Source organism: Crocodylus porosus, unplaced genomic scaffold (genome assembly GCF_001723895.1).
Source record: "Crocodylus porosus isolate Cpor-Errol unplaced genomic scaffold, CroPor_comp1, whole genome shotgun sequence".
Classification (NCBI taxonomy): domain Eukaryota; kingdom Metazoa; phylum Chordata; order Crocodylia; family Crocodylidae; genus Crocodylus; species Crocodylus porosus.
The window spans coordinates 155,321,068-155,336,349 of NW_017728886.1; the positions used below are offsets into that span (position 1 = coordinate 155,321,068).

Here is a 15,282-nt window from a genome sequence, read left to right on the forward strand (position 1 = left end):
GGCTAGGGAGAAGCTGGGGGAGAGTCTGCGATTTAGTATAAGAAAAGCTGTGGCAAGGCTGGGCAAGGAAAAAAGTCCTTGACAGTGTTTCTTTCTTATCAGGTGCAAGATGCAAGCTGTGCATTTCTAACAATACTCCATTTCTAACAGCCTGGTACCTGGCCGCAGCCCTGTGGTTGGGAACCTCTGATCTAAAGCCACTTAGGAACTCCTGAAAATGGATCTGTAACAGAGCAGAGAATCTGGCCCTAAGCTTAACACTAGTTCTTTAAAAAGGACAAAAGTAAAAGCAAGATTAAAAGGGTCATGTTTTGCTTCTGATCTTTACATTCAACCCTCACAACATGAAAAATTTGAAAAAAACAGAAACCCAGGAGTTCAAAGTAAAGGCTGGTGCTCAGTAACTTATACCCATTGTATGTCTTTGAGGTGGGTGAGTCATAGGCAGCTAGTCCTCCTTAGCTTTGAACTTCAAGTCTTGTCTGGATTTTTCACTGCTTTCAAGGATCTCTTGCTCCCACAAGTCAGTGGAAGTGGGTGGGCTTGGCTATGTAGGCCTTGCTCATATTGAGTGTGAATAGTCCCATTGAAATCTGTGGAATCAGTCACGTAAGTGCTTACTAACATGAGTAAGAAATGTGCAAACAAAACCAGTGGCAGCAGGAACAGGTACACCAAGATGTGGGTTTTTGGTAAATAATACAAATAGCTGTGAGGAGCAGTAAAGCCATATGGAATATCTCAGCAGGTATTAAGGGAACCAAGGTAAGGGGTTCTAGGACGTTTTCCCTCTTACGCATGTCAGTCTTTCTTCTCAGTTTCTTAGTGCAATTGGATATGTAAAATGTTTTCGAATCTGTGACCACTTTTGGAAAAGCTGCTTTTTTTATATTGTCTGAAGTATTTACAGCCACAGAGAGCCGTGGATAATGATTCCTCCTCTTAATTAAAAAGGCAATGGAAAAAATTATTCAGATTTGCCTGTCTGACATAACTGACAGAAAAGCAAGCAAACAATTTGGCTTAAATGCACATAAAGTTAATTTTTAGCCTTGGTCACATCATAAAATCTCATTGATTTCAGTGGAGTTTGCACAGGTGTAAGTGAGGCATTAATTTGGCTCCCAGGTTTGATAATTATTTGCCCTAAAATTCTTTATAAAACTGTACCTAACATGTCTGGAGTCCAGAAGCAAATGTGATAGGATGGTCTCAAAAGGAATGTGAACTCCTTGCTGGCTGAAAGCACACATTTAATGTAGCAAGGATGGTTTTCCTACTGATACAGCTTAGCGTTTAGGCTTTACATACTGGGTGACATTCATCTCTGTGGTAAATGAAACCAGTTGTTTTACTACATGCTGCATGGGGAACTAGCATGCTGATGTAACACTTAAAAATTGTTTTAAATTCAGAAACATTTATACCTTTCTAATGACAATGGAAGATACCAGAATTGGGTTGTATCAGAGACTCATCAGTTTCCCTTACTCTCATTTTACTCTTTCTCCCTCTTTCCTTCCTTGGCCATTCTGCATATATAAACTATTGTTGTTTGTGTTTGTTAATTAAGCTGATATTTTCCTTATATCAGTATTAGAAAAAGATGAATACGGCAAGTCTGGAGTGTGTTAGTTGCACAATAATAATAATAGTACATTATCAGTACCTAATGTAACAGCTGTTACTTAACATAATTAATGTTTCTGATTTTCATCTAAGGTGATTGCTCCCCTTCTCTGTGCTCTCTTGAACGAGGTACTTCTTGGGTCATTCTTAAAGAAATGATCATACTTGTATAGCAGATATGTGATTAAGAAATGTTTTAAAGTGGTCTAAACATTACTGAAAAGTGTCATCTGTTGAGCCATCATCAAGGCTCCTTCTGCTCTCTGTACTTAATATACTTGTTTAAGATAATAAATATACATTGGAGAGAGGTCAGGGATTTGCCCTGGGCCACACACCAACCACTGAAAATGACATTTTCATTCTGAATGATTCTTGTTTTATTTTTATTAAAGATCCTGGAGAACAGTGCAAGAGTTTTAATGCGAGACATCAGAAAAAAAACTCTGCAACATCTCATGCGAGGAGAAGAAAGGAGACTTATGTTCGCATCTTGAAACACTCTCATGATTTGAGGTAAGTGATGCTGCAGATTCTGTCGCAAGCTAGATTGTAATTAATTTATTTACTTTTGAGTTGCATAATATCTTTTTTAAATCTACCTTGATATTTTCTCAGACAAACAGCACACATGCAGATGCATGCACATGTAATTTTGGTGGCAAACACTGAGAAAACAGTACAAAAGTATAGTGCATTTGTCTTGCAGATTAACCAGCTGAGGTCCAGCCTAGCAAATGCTTACACCCATTCACTTTTTGCAGGTTAGTTCCATTAAAATTAATAAGACTTCCTATCTATTTAAAGATAAGCTTACGTCTAAGTATTTGCAAATTCAGGGACCAGGTAATTATATTTTATGATCTTTTCCAAAGAAAACTGTTGTATAAAATAGTAGAATAAATGGCTATACATTGTCTTACCATGAGTAGTGGCATGAATCATCCCATTTTACAGCAGTCTCCAGGAGTATTTTTGTGTTAAATAGGTGACTTTCAATTATATGTTGTAAAATGTCAACTGGAATATCAAACTTATTAAAATGATCAGTAAGTTCTGTGTTAGCTTTACTATTGGAGCTTGTTGAACCACATAACCAGTGAAATTCTGAATTTGTGTAGGTAACAGAATCAGTAAACTCTCCGTTTCTGAATTAGATCTGTGAATGGCACTTGGATTTTTGAATAGCAACAGCACAAGTAATTCTGTGACTCAGACTGTATTATGGTGTTTTCATTTAATATTTTTAATAGCGACAACTAATTATGAATTTCTGTGAAGAGCGTCACCTTTCCCATTATTCGTCATTTCCATTTTTGCTCTTGTTTGAGTGGATTGACCTTTTACGGGTTTTTTTCTGTATCAAGCAAGGAAAGAAATGTGTGATGGTTGTAAAACTAACCACTGAAAAATATAAATGTAAATATAAAATATATATATTGTATCAGCCTGAATATCAACATCAACCCATTTATTCTTTTCCCTCTGCAAGTGTTTTGGAAGAGAGAAATTACTGTAAGAAACCTGTGCAGGCGAAGGCCTAGACCAACCGTGCTTAATCTGTTGGCTTTGCAGGCCAGGTGAGTGGTGCAGGTCTGGTCCACAGGCTGGATTGGGCCCTGTACTGCCTCTGTCCGGCCCCACACACTTGGATAGGACCCCAAGCATCCTTGGCTGGCCCCCTGTGCCACTTTCAAGCCCTGAACTGGTTCTGTGTGCTGGGATTGGGCTCTGGGGTCCCATGTGCTGGGTTTGGACCCTGCATGCCTGACCTAGCGCACCGGGCCTGGGGCTCCCCACAGGTCCAGAAATTTGTTAGTAGGGGGAGCAGTGCCACTCTGATGCTAAATTTTTGGACCCATGGAGAGGTTCTCAGGCTGGATGACAAGCTGCTGGTAGATGGTTCTGGCCTCTAGGCCAGTGATTGAGCATCCCTGGCCTAGATAAATTAGCTTATTCTTCTGTCATGAACAAATGGCTAATCATGGCACAGAAGGGGGAGGGAATGTGATTTCAAGATTCTGCAGAGTATGAGACCCAGGGAATCCCTTGCAGATCTTGGTGCATTCCAGTAGAATGCTTGCATCCTCATAAATTTTATCATGATATCCTCTTTCCTTGAGCAGCATGACTGCCTCAGTGGTCAGGGTGCCTCCGATATCTCTTGAGCATTAACTGTTCCCAGTGGGAAAGTAAAAGCCATGGAGCTGAAGTTCACTCTTCAGGGAGCACCGTTAGCATTTCTAGGGATTTTCAGTTTACCACAACACTGCACAGAGTTACTGCTCAGCTCTGAGCATGGCTTCATTTGGCCTTGCTCCTCAGTATCCCACAGTAGAGGGTCTACACTCACCTTAGAGAAGGGGTAAAACATATCAGGTGCCTCCTCTCCTCCCCCTCCCCCCATTTTCACACTGCTTGCACAAATTTGGCTGGGACTTGCACTCATTTGTTTCCCTCCTTGCTTCACAACACTGGAGACTGTAAGAAGTCTGTGAAAACTGATTGTGATTTACTTGAGAGGAATGATGCCAATGATTCTTTTGCAATCAGTATAATTAGAGCAGGGGGTGAAATATTTTCTTTCTGGTTGGTGGACTAAGGCCATGGTTTGAAAAATAAAGGTATTCTCGAAAGCATTTGTGTTAATTATTCCATTTTTAGACATCTTAGTTAAACTACTGAAGATTATTTTTCTATATTTCCATTTCTTGAGTTAACGGTTGCAACCCCAAATAGGGGCTCAGTGTCCTTTCAGTGGGGTCATGGCATCCTTACGTTTATCAGTCCAGTGTGGGGTGGGGTTGTGAAGTAGTTGTTGGTATTAGAAAGGGGTCTTTGCCCCTGTAAGTTTGATAACCATTGCTTCATGTCATCTGAATGCTGGGGTTTGTTCCTTCATCACTTCTAGGGATGAAGACTACTGCTCTCTCAAACGACCTTTTCTTCAGGCAGCAGCTGACAAGAATAGCGTCATAACTCATTAAAGAAAATGTATTGGAATAATACCATTCTGAGGTGTGAGCCATCAGAGTTCACCGTGGTTCTCTCCTATTCTTAGTTTTCCAGTGATGCAAAGCCTTATTTTCTAGTGCCTGTGGAAAACGGGCTCTTGGGCCTTGCAGTCATTTCAGGCCAAAACCATTTTATGTATGCCCTTTTTTTTTTTTTTTTTAAACACTCATGCCAGTCTGACATTGGAGTGGTGTAACATGTGGTTTTTGTTTTGCACTCCCCATCTAGTTTCTATCTTTGACCCCAAAGTAAAGGTGACATTAGAAATTCAGAGGTGTATATATCTTCAGTGCATCCACATCACTTTTCTTAAACATCATAATAATGGTCATCTTTCTGTTGCAGTCACAGAATGTCTCTCCTCACATGGAGGAGCAAATGGGTATTGTGTAAAATGTATTGCATAGCCCTTGTTCATCAGGTCTCCTAAACCTGGGGTGTTCAAACTCTGCATCTGGCCCAAGGAGTCATGTTGTCCATTTCACTGGGCTTCTCCTCCTGGGTCTGAAAATTTGGCAGTGGCGGAGTGTTGGCAGTGTTAATTGCTGCTCCCTTACTGCCAGATTTCCAGACCTGTGGGGAATACTGTGAGCTGGAGGGGAAGGCCTTGCGCACTGGATTGGGCAAAGTGGGATCAGGGTGATAACTCTGCGGATTCAGCTGCAAACCAGTGCCACTCTACTCATCCAGTCCACAGGCCCAAAAGGTTGAGCACCACTGTCCTAAACCATTAGATGAGAGTAGCTTCTGAAGAAAAAGATGGCACTGCTTAGATTTTTTTTATAGTTTATAAAGAAAGGAATATAGTATCTTTTGTTTCTAGGTCAGCAGCATTAGTTCCCAGAAAAACTTGTGTTAAGTGGCAATGAGGCTTTGATAACATGTGCATTTGCCGGAGACTTGCTTAAATTTTCCTGGTATGTGGATCTTTTCAATGGGGTGCCTCTGTCATGAATCAGAAGAAAAGCTCACAAGCTGCTAGATGCATAATGGAATTGTTCAATTGTTTACAGAAGTGTGTGGAAGCCTTTGTAAAAGAGGGATGTTAGGGAGAGAGACAGAGTAGGGACCTTTATTGGTTGTAGCTGACAGAATGCCATGACAGCACAGGACTTAGTTTCAGGGAGAAACAGGCAGTCTGTATTACTGCCAGTGTGCATGTACCATTTGGTTGTAAGCAGGACCCCAGACATTCACTTCCTAGTATATCATATAAAAATAGACAACTTGAAGTTAAAGTAGCATTTGTCTGCTCTGGCTACAAACTGCATAAGGCAAAATATGTGAAAGCTGTAATGTTTTCAGTGCTTTCTTTAAACCATGTGCCTTGGCTTTCAATCCAGTGATGTAAATTTGAGTGATGCCAATACCGTGCTTCCTCACTGCAAGGCTACTCATTATAAAGGACCTATGGTAAAGGGCATTTTAGTATCAAGTAAATATGAACTGGAACTAACACCTTGGATCCAAGCCCACCTGCAGCTTTGGAAAAGTTAGGAGTCAGATTTGAAACTTGTTGGTCAGGCCCATTTCTTGTAACCTGTAAAAGTTGAAGGAGCGACAGGTTATAAAACTATGTTATTAAAAAAGCGGCCATTCTTTTCCCAAGGTTAGTAATGTGCCGAAGCAGTTTTCTTCAGGGCAGTTGTGGTCAAAATAGCATGCACTGATCCACATTACTAAGAATGTTTCTAGTGCTGAGCAGCTGTCACACTGGTGTATTTTTACAGGTCCAGCTTCCCTTCTTAGGGGAGAGATTTGTAGTTCCATAAAGGGCTATGGTTTAGGGTAGCATTAATGCTCCATGAAACCTGAAAATCTGTGAATCAATCTAGTCTGGAGCATGTCAAGCCATGCTAAGTGAACTCTTGCCCCACAACCAAAACACATGATGCCCCAGATGCATATTAAACCCGCAGATGAGTTTGGAAGCACAGAGGTGGGGACAGGTCTTGGCTTTGCTTCCCCTTCTGCAGGCAGAGAAAGAGGTCTGCGTACTTTTTTCCCCTACTCTTTTGCTTCCCTTGGATGCAAGGCTTTTGAAGGCCCTTTTGAGTAGCTGTGTGTTTACTAGGGAAGTACTAACTATATGTGGTTTTACACATCTGTCTGTTACATCAGAGATTCAGATTCAAAATGCAGGAACAATATGGCACTTGGGAAATTCCTTGTGGGACTACAGTGATATAAATGATTAGTAGATTACACCAGCAACATAAATGTAATATTTTCATCTGTAACATATAATGATGTGAAAAAATGTCCATGTGTTTATACAAAAGAAAGGAGCTTTTTAACCCTGGCATTTCCATAGGTATTAGGTGTTAAAAACAATAATGGACTGACAGATACTTACATGTGACGGTTACATTTGGCCTCTTCCTCATAATGGCCTACTTTTGGGGGAAGAAAGAGAGAGAGAGAGAGAGTGTGTGTGTGTGTGTGTGTGTGTACACATATATATAAAACAAAAACCTAAGGACAGATTTTTCAAACCTAGTACTGAAAGGGAAAGTGCCTGATTTTTCCAGAGGTGCTGAACACATTTGCATGAGCCATTCTTTTCAAGTGGTGAGCTTTAATGATTTTGACAGAAGTATCTTGGTCATCAGCTGCACACATTAGAAACTGTAAAGACAGAAGCAAAAGCTTATTTGAAAACAAGGATTTAAAATCCCTTTCCTTTTCTCCTAACTTGGTTATTCAGGGTTATGTCCCCTTTGCTCTGACCAGCAAGTTTCACAAACTCCTTAACAGGATGTGAGACAGTTTTTAATACCCTGCTGACTCTTGAGTGCTGTTATGACGCAAGAAAAGTACAAAACAGTACAAGAGACATTACTCTGCAAAGGATGAGATGGGATTGCAGAATTTTGTACTGTATGATATTAGTGTGCTGAAAAGCAGGCACATTACAAGGTTTTTCACCGTGGGCTGACTCCTAGTCTGTGCCATAGGCCTGCACAGGTTATGCCGTGATAAAACAACTGGAAGAACATTTGTGTGAAATGCATTTCTTTTTGCTGATATGCAGTGTAACTACTTACCTAGAGAGAACAGATTATAATAGTAAGGACTGCAGTGTTACTGGGCCATCATTCAGGATTTTGGAACTTCCTACTAATCTCAGGATAAAATAGCATTGAAATAGCAGCACCATACCCATTTAGTGGAGGGGCCTTGCAATTAATTGGAAGAGGTGGGCTTGTATTCCGTTACCAACTTGCTACAGAAAATTGGTGACTAAAGGATTTCCAAAGCCCAAGTGGGAGTTAAATGCCTTACTCACATTTGAAGAAGGGTGATTGGGCCTGAAAGCTTGCTAAGAACTTTTTTCCAACTACTCAGTTAGTCTAATAAAAGATATCGCTTCTACTCAAAGAACCTTGCCAACCTTATTTTCATTTGTGTTTTAACTTGTGTGCTTAAGTTTCACAGTATGTCAATGGGAATAATATTTACATTCCTTTGTTGGGAAAAGATGTGGTAATGGAAATGCAAATAATTATTCTGAAAACACCCTGGAGTCATGGCCCAAAGTCTGAGTGGACCGGTGTGACCATAAATAACTCAAACATAAGCCATCTGCTCATGTGCCAAGGAGAAGAAAGCTGTATGGGGGCAGGGACTCAACTGTCCATCGTGATTCCTTGAACTCCACCAAAACGTGAGGACATGACCAAAGGGTTCATGGTCTGCATGGGTCCATAAGGCCTAAACCCATGTTTTTGGTGGGGGGAGGAAGTTGGGCTGTGTTTGTACCCTTCTTCATCTCCTCCTCTGGAGCAAGTTTGTAAGTTGGCTGCTCAACAGTTTTTATGATGTGTTCCAAGATGCAGGGCAGCCCTATGAAGGGATATCTACATTAGGCCTGCATGCACGACCTCTGGAATCAGAAATAGCATAGCCACATAGCTTCTCAGCAGAGTTGTTTAGCTTAGGTTCTATTCTGTACTCTTTCTGGGAGTCAAACAAATTCATGGCTAGCTCATGGTATCTTTGCATAGCACTTTACTTTGACATATGGACATGTGCTGTATTATTTTTCTAAGTTCTGCTTGTGGGCTTTCTTTGCATGTAGAATTTGCTTAGCGTATGCCTGATCCAGAGACCAGTGAGGTCAGCAGAAAGGCAGCTTTTGACTTATCTGGGCTTTGGAGCAGGCTTAAAGTGCACAGTTTCTAAGGGTTTGGTCCTTTCAGTAGCACTTTTAAACTGTAGTGTTATGAACCATTAATGTGGAATACTACGGAATTTTTTTAATTTGGGGTTGCATGCCAACATTAAGCACTAACCACTGTTCCCATTCTTATGCTGTCACAGATGTTCATTCCAACATGGTCTGTATTTTTGGTACACAGTATTTTTTTGAAGTATTAATTCCTACTCAAGTATGTCAATCTAAGCATTCCCCAGAAATTCAGCAGATAGTGTAATTTCCAGTTGCACTTTCATAAAATTAATTTCCTATGGAAGTTGGAAGCAAAAATTAGGAACCCTGAATATGAAAACTTCCATTTTAACTTACAAGCAGTATCTGTTGCAGTGATAGTTAAGCCACAAACATAGGGCCAGCTATTGACCAAGCATAGTTGTGTTCCTAGCTGTAGATATGCGCACATTCCTGCGTGTAGCCAAATCTGTCAGTGGCATCAGTAGAATCTGATAGAAGTTCTGCATCTTCATACCATGCAGAGATTCACCACATTTGAGTTTAAACAGTTCCCTTTTCCTTTTAACAGGAATTCAGCCCTACTTTTAAGAAAAGGATAGGAGAAGCCAGACCGCACATTGTTTATTAAAGCTGGCATGGTTTGCAGATGACATTTAATAGAAGGGAAATTACAATCCTGGACACTAGATTTCACAGCCAGTCAGCTGTCCTGTAGTTCTAGCTTTTTCATTTCTGGAAGGTAGAGGGCTGGTCAAACAACCAAAAAGTAGGCACAATTATTTTGCTTTTTGGTAAGTCTGAAATAAAATACAGTGTGTTACACAAAGGCTTGAACTTCTTTCTCTTATCATTTCCTCCTCCTTTTTCAGAGCTGACTCACCACATCACTTCAGTTTCAGCCCCCATTTGGTCTGAATTACCTTAGAGGCCTGTATTTGCATGCTGTTCTGTAAAGCTCTCCTGGTTTGCAATAAAAAAAAAAATTTTGATTCAGTGTTTCAGCTGACTTATTTTTTTTCATTTTCCAGGTCTTCATTTTACTCACATTTGAAATTAATCAGCCAGTGCCTGCTTGGGTCCTGTGATGGGCAAAAACATGTGATAGTTGCCGATAGAACAAGGAATGAATCACTGCTTTCTGCCTTTCAATTAAATTACTTAAATTACTAAGCATAAGTATTCCTTTCTGCATGGTACAGCAGCGTTATTATCTCACTGCATTGATGGAACTGTAGTGGAAGTGAACATATTCTTCTTCCATTACATCTTTAATGAGCCACAATTAAAAATAGTGTGTTGGCGTTCTGCAGTGGAGTATGTTATTTTCAGAATTTTATTGAAGTCATTTTTGCTGTTGTACTTAACCAATACTATGTTGTTCTAAAAGCTTTAGAAATACTGCAGATAGATCTGCTCTGCTTGTCGCACATTAATTGGACAGTGAAGTCTGCAAGCTAAAAAGGTATTGGGTTGCTAGGTGCTTAGTCTATTTGTGTTTCCTTGGTTTTCTTTTGGGATGATTCCTTTACTATATAGTAAAAAAAAATCACATAACACAGGAGGCTTGCACAGAGTTCTGTCTGGATATGTCTCTGAAGATTTTGGTAGCTAGCCTGAGTTATAGGTGGCACAAGCCTTGGGCAGCACTTTCAAGCATTCAGATACACACAGGCTCATGTAGGAGTTAAATTTCATGTACCTTTTTTAGCTCTCTTTTCAAAACCAACAAAACTTAGAAGTCATTCTTAGCATTTTGCTATATTTTTTTTCCCTCAGCCCTTGTAGCTTCTAAGAGAATTGACATCACTAAGAGTAGAAAATAATCCTGTCACTTTCAGCCTGATGGCATTCCATTCTCTGCTCCAAAAAACTAATGCATAATAATGGATGAGTCAAAGATTTCTTGGAATTTTCTTTCCTTTTTTTCCCTTCTGCAACTCTGTTGCCATTTTTAGCATTGTAGCAGGCAGCTCTCTAGTGCTTTGGAGAATGTTCATATGGGTAAATCGTATACGCCCTTGAAAATTTTGAATAAAACGAAGTTGATGGTCATATGTAGAAAACTGGAATGATGGCATTTTTAGTAATCTTATGAGCATGGTATGAAGGACAGTCCTCCTGGAGATCCTTGGGTGAGGGAAATTGTCAGGCGTAGAAACAGGAGTAGTTTAATTGTTTAAACACATTCAAGGCTTCCCGCCATACTACCACCTTTCTCCCCATTATATTCAGTCTGTAATGCGAGTAGAATCTGATGTGCTGAAACCATGGCATTGAAGTAATTGGCAGTGCCCGCTTTCTACACATTTCTAGCTACCCTTTAAGAAAGCCCTACCTCCTGAAAGATGCACTCAGCTCCTCACACCTTCATTCTGCCTGGTCTTGTGGAATTTCATGTCTTTCCCTTCCTTCCTCTTCTCCACAAGAGGATATCCTCACCTCCTCTTTTGCTCAACATGGCTCCTCAGGGTTGTATCCAGGGTCAGCTGGTACAGGGTTGTACCCAGGAACAAAACTAGTTAGGAAATGTCAATGCGAATGAAGTTTTGTGGAAAGCAATATAAAATTCTTTTCTGTTCTGTTCTGTTGATTCAGTTCTAGTTAGGGATATCAGAAATTACGAGTGAACTTGAGGGATTCAAACTTATCTGAACCTGGGGCAAATCATTTAGCTTCATATTTAATTTCCCATCTGTAAACTGGAGGCAATAGCACTTCCCTACCAAACTGGGATTTTGTGAAGATAAATGAATTAAGGTTTGTGAGGTGTCAAATACTACTGTAATAAGAGTCATATAAGCAGCCATGATGGATAGGATATAAACAGTATAGCTGGCTAATCTTGACAAAGTTAGTGAGGGTGACATGGATGAGGAGAATAACTGCATGTGTCATTTTCAAATTACTAGAGCGCTCTGTGTCTGAGGTGACATCAGACTGTGAACATGATGTGTGCAACCTGTGAGGACTTTGGCTTTGTAAAAGTGGAGAATCCAAAGATTTGTATGGCAAAACAGGTTAAAATGTTAGGAACATGAGAAGTTTCAAATTTCTCCTTGGCAAAAGGTAGCACTGACATTGAGAATGCAAGTGTCTTTTGAAGAGTTATGATGTCAAATTTGAAGAATTAATTAAATAGAAAAAGTGTGAAACAGGAATTTTAATCCTGCTTTAAATTACAAATTTCAAATTACCCATGCAGTTGCTGCCAGGCCCTCTATGATGACACATTGTTGGTACTAATGGCTTTTTCATGAATTTAAATACAAACAGACTTTCCAGACAGAAGCATTATAAACTCATAAGAAAATAAGACACAGGCATGAAAATCCACCCTGAGTTTCTGTTGACAAACCATCAGAGCTTTGCTTTCACAGATGATAGTGATGTCAGCAGAATTTCTCCAGGGCTTTCATTAAAATGGGGTCTCAGGCTTCCTCCTCTTCTCTCTGGACCATTCAGGATTTATGAGATGCCAAGGGTCACCCTTGGGCAGAGGTTCTTTCCTTTTTATTGTGTTGGTTTCCTCAACTGTGCGGCACCTGCTCTGTGCTTGGGCTGATCTCTTCAGGTTCTATGCTCTCCTCATTCTGGCAGCCGAGCATAATTGACAAAAATCTGGCTTCACAGAACTTGAGAAAGCAGGAGTGGGGTACATTTCCAGGAGAGAGCACAGCTGAGCTGCTGCAATTAGAAAAAATTGGAATGGAAGTTAGGCATTGGAAGGAGCAGGGAACATTCAGCTGGCAACTGGGGGAGAGGATGGGGAAGAGCCAACATAGTGGAGGCAAAGGGGGCAGTTGCAAAATAAGGGAAGGTTGGGATGAATGAATAATTAAAAATATGAGTTCAGCAACCCTTTGTGTGCATTACTCACATATAGCATATCTTAGACAAAGCCATGCTGGTATAGCTCTTCGTCACTAACATGGTACTCCGATGTCACTGAAGTCAGTTGTAAATTCACAGTGACCTCAGTGGGGCCATGACTTTTGTTGAGAGTGTTTGCAGCAACCCCCTTGCTTTGAGGTTTGCCAGGTCACAGTAAACATGATCACTGAATACATATGGTAGGTAGCTTCGGACAGAGGTTAACTTGGGTATGACTTAAGTGTCTGGGGAATGAAGTTACTTCAATAACTGCATTGATTTCAACATTATTTACATGAATATAAAACTGAAGTAACACAATATTGACGTAGATCCTTAATATTTTTCCCTCAGGTGGCAGCCATCTTACAAGACTTATCTTGTATGCATCCTCAGTAAAATATATTGAGTAAAAATCTATAATCCTCTTTTGGTTAATAGCACATTTCTGTTTTGTATCTTAAATGTGACAATTTTATGTGTAAAAATAACTTTTATGTAAGTAGAAATTCCTGTTTAATCTCACAACCAGGCACACATTTTCTTCTCTTGGCTTCATCTTAGAATTGTTAATACCAAATAAAACATTTCTTCTGCTCAGTTGCTAGAATTCATAGTAACCAGCTGCCTGAAGTAGCAGTGAATAAAATGTATACAGAAATGATGGGGTTGCATGAGTTTTGTTGTACTTCTTCCATTGACATTGTTCAAGTTTATAACTGAACTTCTGCTATAACATTCCTGCATGCAAACAGTGTATGAAGAATAGCTGCATGCCTACAATAGTTTGGGACTGCAGAGCAATGGTACATAGTTCTGCTGTGAACCAGTTTTATTCTTACAGGATACTTAAAGATTTTTTGCATGTGACAATAAAAGGGTTTTCAATATTCAGTATTATATATATATCAGTATTATACTAGGCTGGAATGTCTAATGAATGTTTCACAATGGAGAAATAATATTTTACATACAGTACTCAATGAAAACAGCTACAATACAGCTATATTCATCTCCACACACTTGATAGTTCTGTTTTCCATTTTTCATCATAGAAGTATTAGCTGAGTTGCCCTAACATGCACTGCCAATGCTAAGGAAAAATCTAAACATGAACCTAATTGTTGACAACAGTGGTGTTCAGATTTAAGCAGATGCTTAAATGCTGCCTTGAATAGACACACTTTCCTTAATTGGTGCTTAGGACTTATCCCTCTGTATCTACTAGATATACTATAATACATTTATTACTACTTTAGACATATTAGCATAAATAATTAACACTCCAGATACAATTGCCAAGTAAATGAACAAGATATATTTTAAAATGTTTGCTTTTTTCCCTATTGCATGGCTAATATTTTCTGTATAGTAATAAGCCATTCATTAATTCAGAATGGGTATCTCAGGCGTTACCACAAATTAGCAAAGTGCTTTTATAAGTTATAAGCTGCAGGTGACAGTGTCAGTGAATAGAAATCAGTTTTCAGAAAAGAAGTCTGTTAACTGTGGGCATGTTAATGGAATCTTGCATTACAGTATACCCTGCTGGCTTTGAGAAATTGTTCAGAAAAGTGATAGCAGATAATCTACTAACTAGGCCTTAAGCTTGTCACACAGTACCCACTCTGATACTGCAGGGACTATACAACCCCAACATCATATCTGAAAGAATCAGAAATGAGGGCCACACTTCCAATTTTTCATTTCCTTTGCAGGTTGCTTTTATCTATAGTGCCTTACTGACAATAGTGAGGAATTTACCTGTTACAGAGAGGTCTTTCATGGTGCTAAGTAGGTAGATGAAAAGAAAAGAAAATTGTTAACTGAGGATCAAAAAACCACAGATAAGCAGAATCCAGCTGGCCATCAGTAGGAATGGTAATGGCTGACAAATACCTTCATCACATCAGTGTTTCATAGCTAGTTTGTTTGTTTTATTTCTTGGGTTTCCCTTGCTGGTTTTTCTATTTAATTGACTAACCTTTTCTCCTCCTTTCCTACTCTTTTTCTCACATTGGAAAATTATAAATAAACTAGAATGTATGTTCCTTTTAAGCATTAATTTAGGTCTTTTCTAGGATTGTATGTACTTATTTTTCAGACATGACAGAAGAATTTGTCATGTTTCAAATTTCAGTTAGCATCAAATGTTTTGGTGTTATTGTTTTACCCACTGTTGGCATAAAGTTTTACAGCAATGAATCCACAACTGTAAAGGCAGCAGAATGATGCCGGAATGCAATTTAAACCTAATCTGCTGGTTATACTGTTTTCTAAATGCATGTAACATCATGCCATTTCTAATGGTATCTAATGACCTTCTGCTCTGTACACTCTCTGCTTTGTAATCTGAATTAATTTGTCAATTTTTACATCACTAAATTTACAGCCATTGGCATTGATAGCGAAAGTAACATAAATATTGTGGATGTCTTAGGTGCTTACACTTTTTATTTAGTTTTCCTTTATTCTTTAAAAAGGAATCGATTTATTTTCCTATTGATGAAGCATGGGGGCAGTGCTATAAACTAAAGTGTGAGGGAGCGGGGGCTAAGGGCGGCCGTGAACCCCCTAGCGCCGCCTACCGTCAC

At 39.5% G+C, this 15,282-nt stretch overlaps 1 protein-coding gene across 4 annotated transcripts in view; it reads left to right on the forward strand.

The window, feature by feature from the left end:
- ATXN1 (ataxin 1) overlaps positions 1–15,282 on the forward strand; it is a 274,273-nt gene that overhangs the window by 76,776 nt on the left and 182,215 nt on the right. For all 4 annotated transcript variants that reach the window (XM_019543571.1, XM_019543563.1, XM_019543581.1 and 1 more), the window contains exon 3: positions 2,025–2,145. The gene's annotated coding sequence lies outside the window, so the exon portion shown is untranslated. The remainder of the gene's footprint in view (positions 1–2,024; positions 2,146–15,282) is intronic.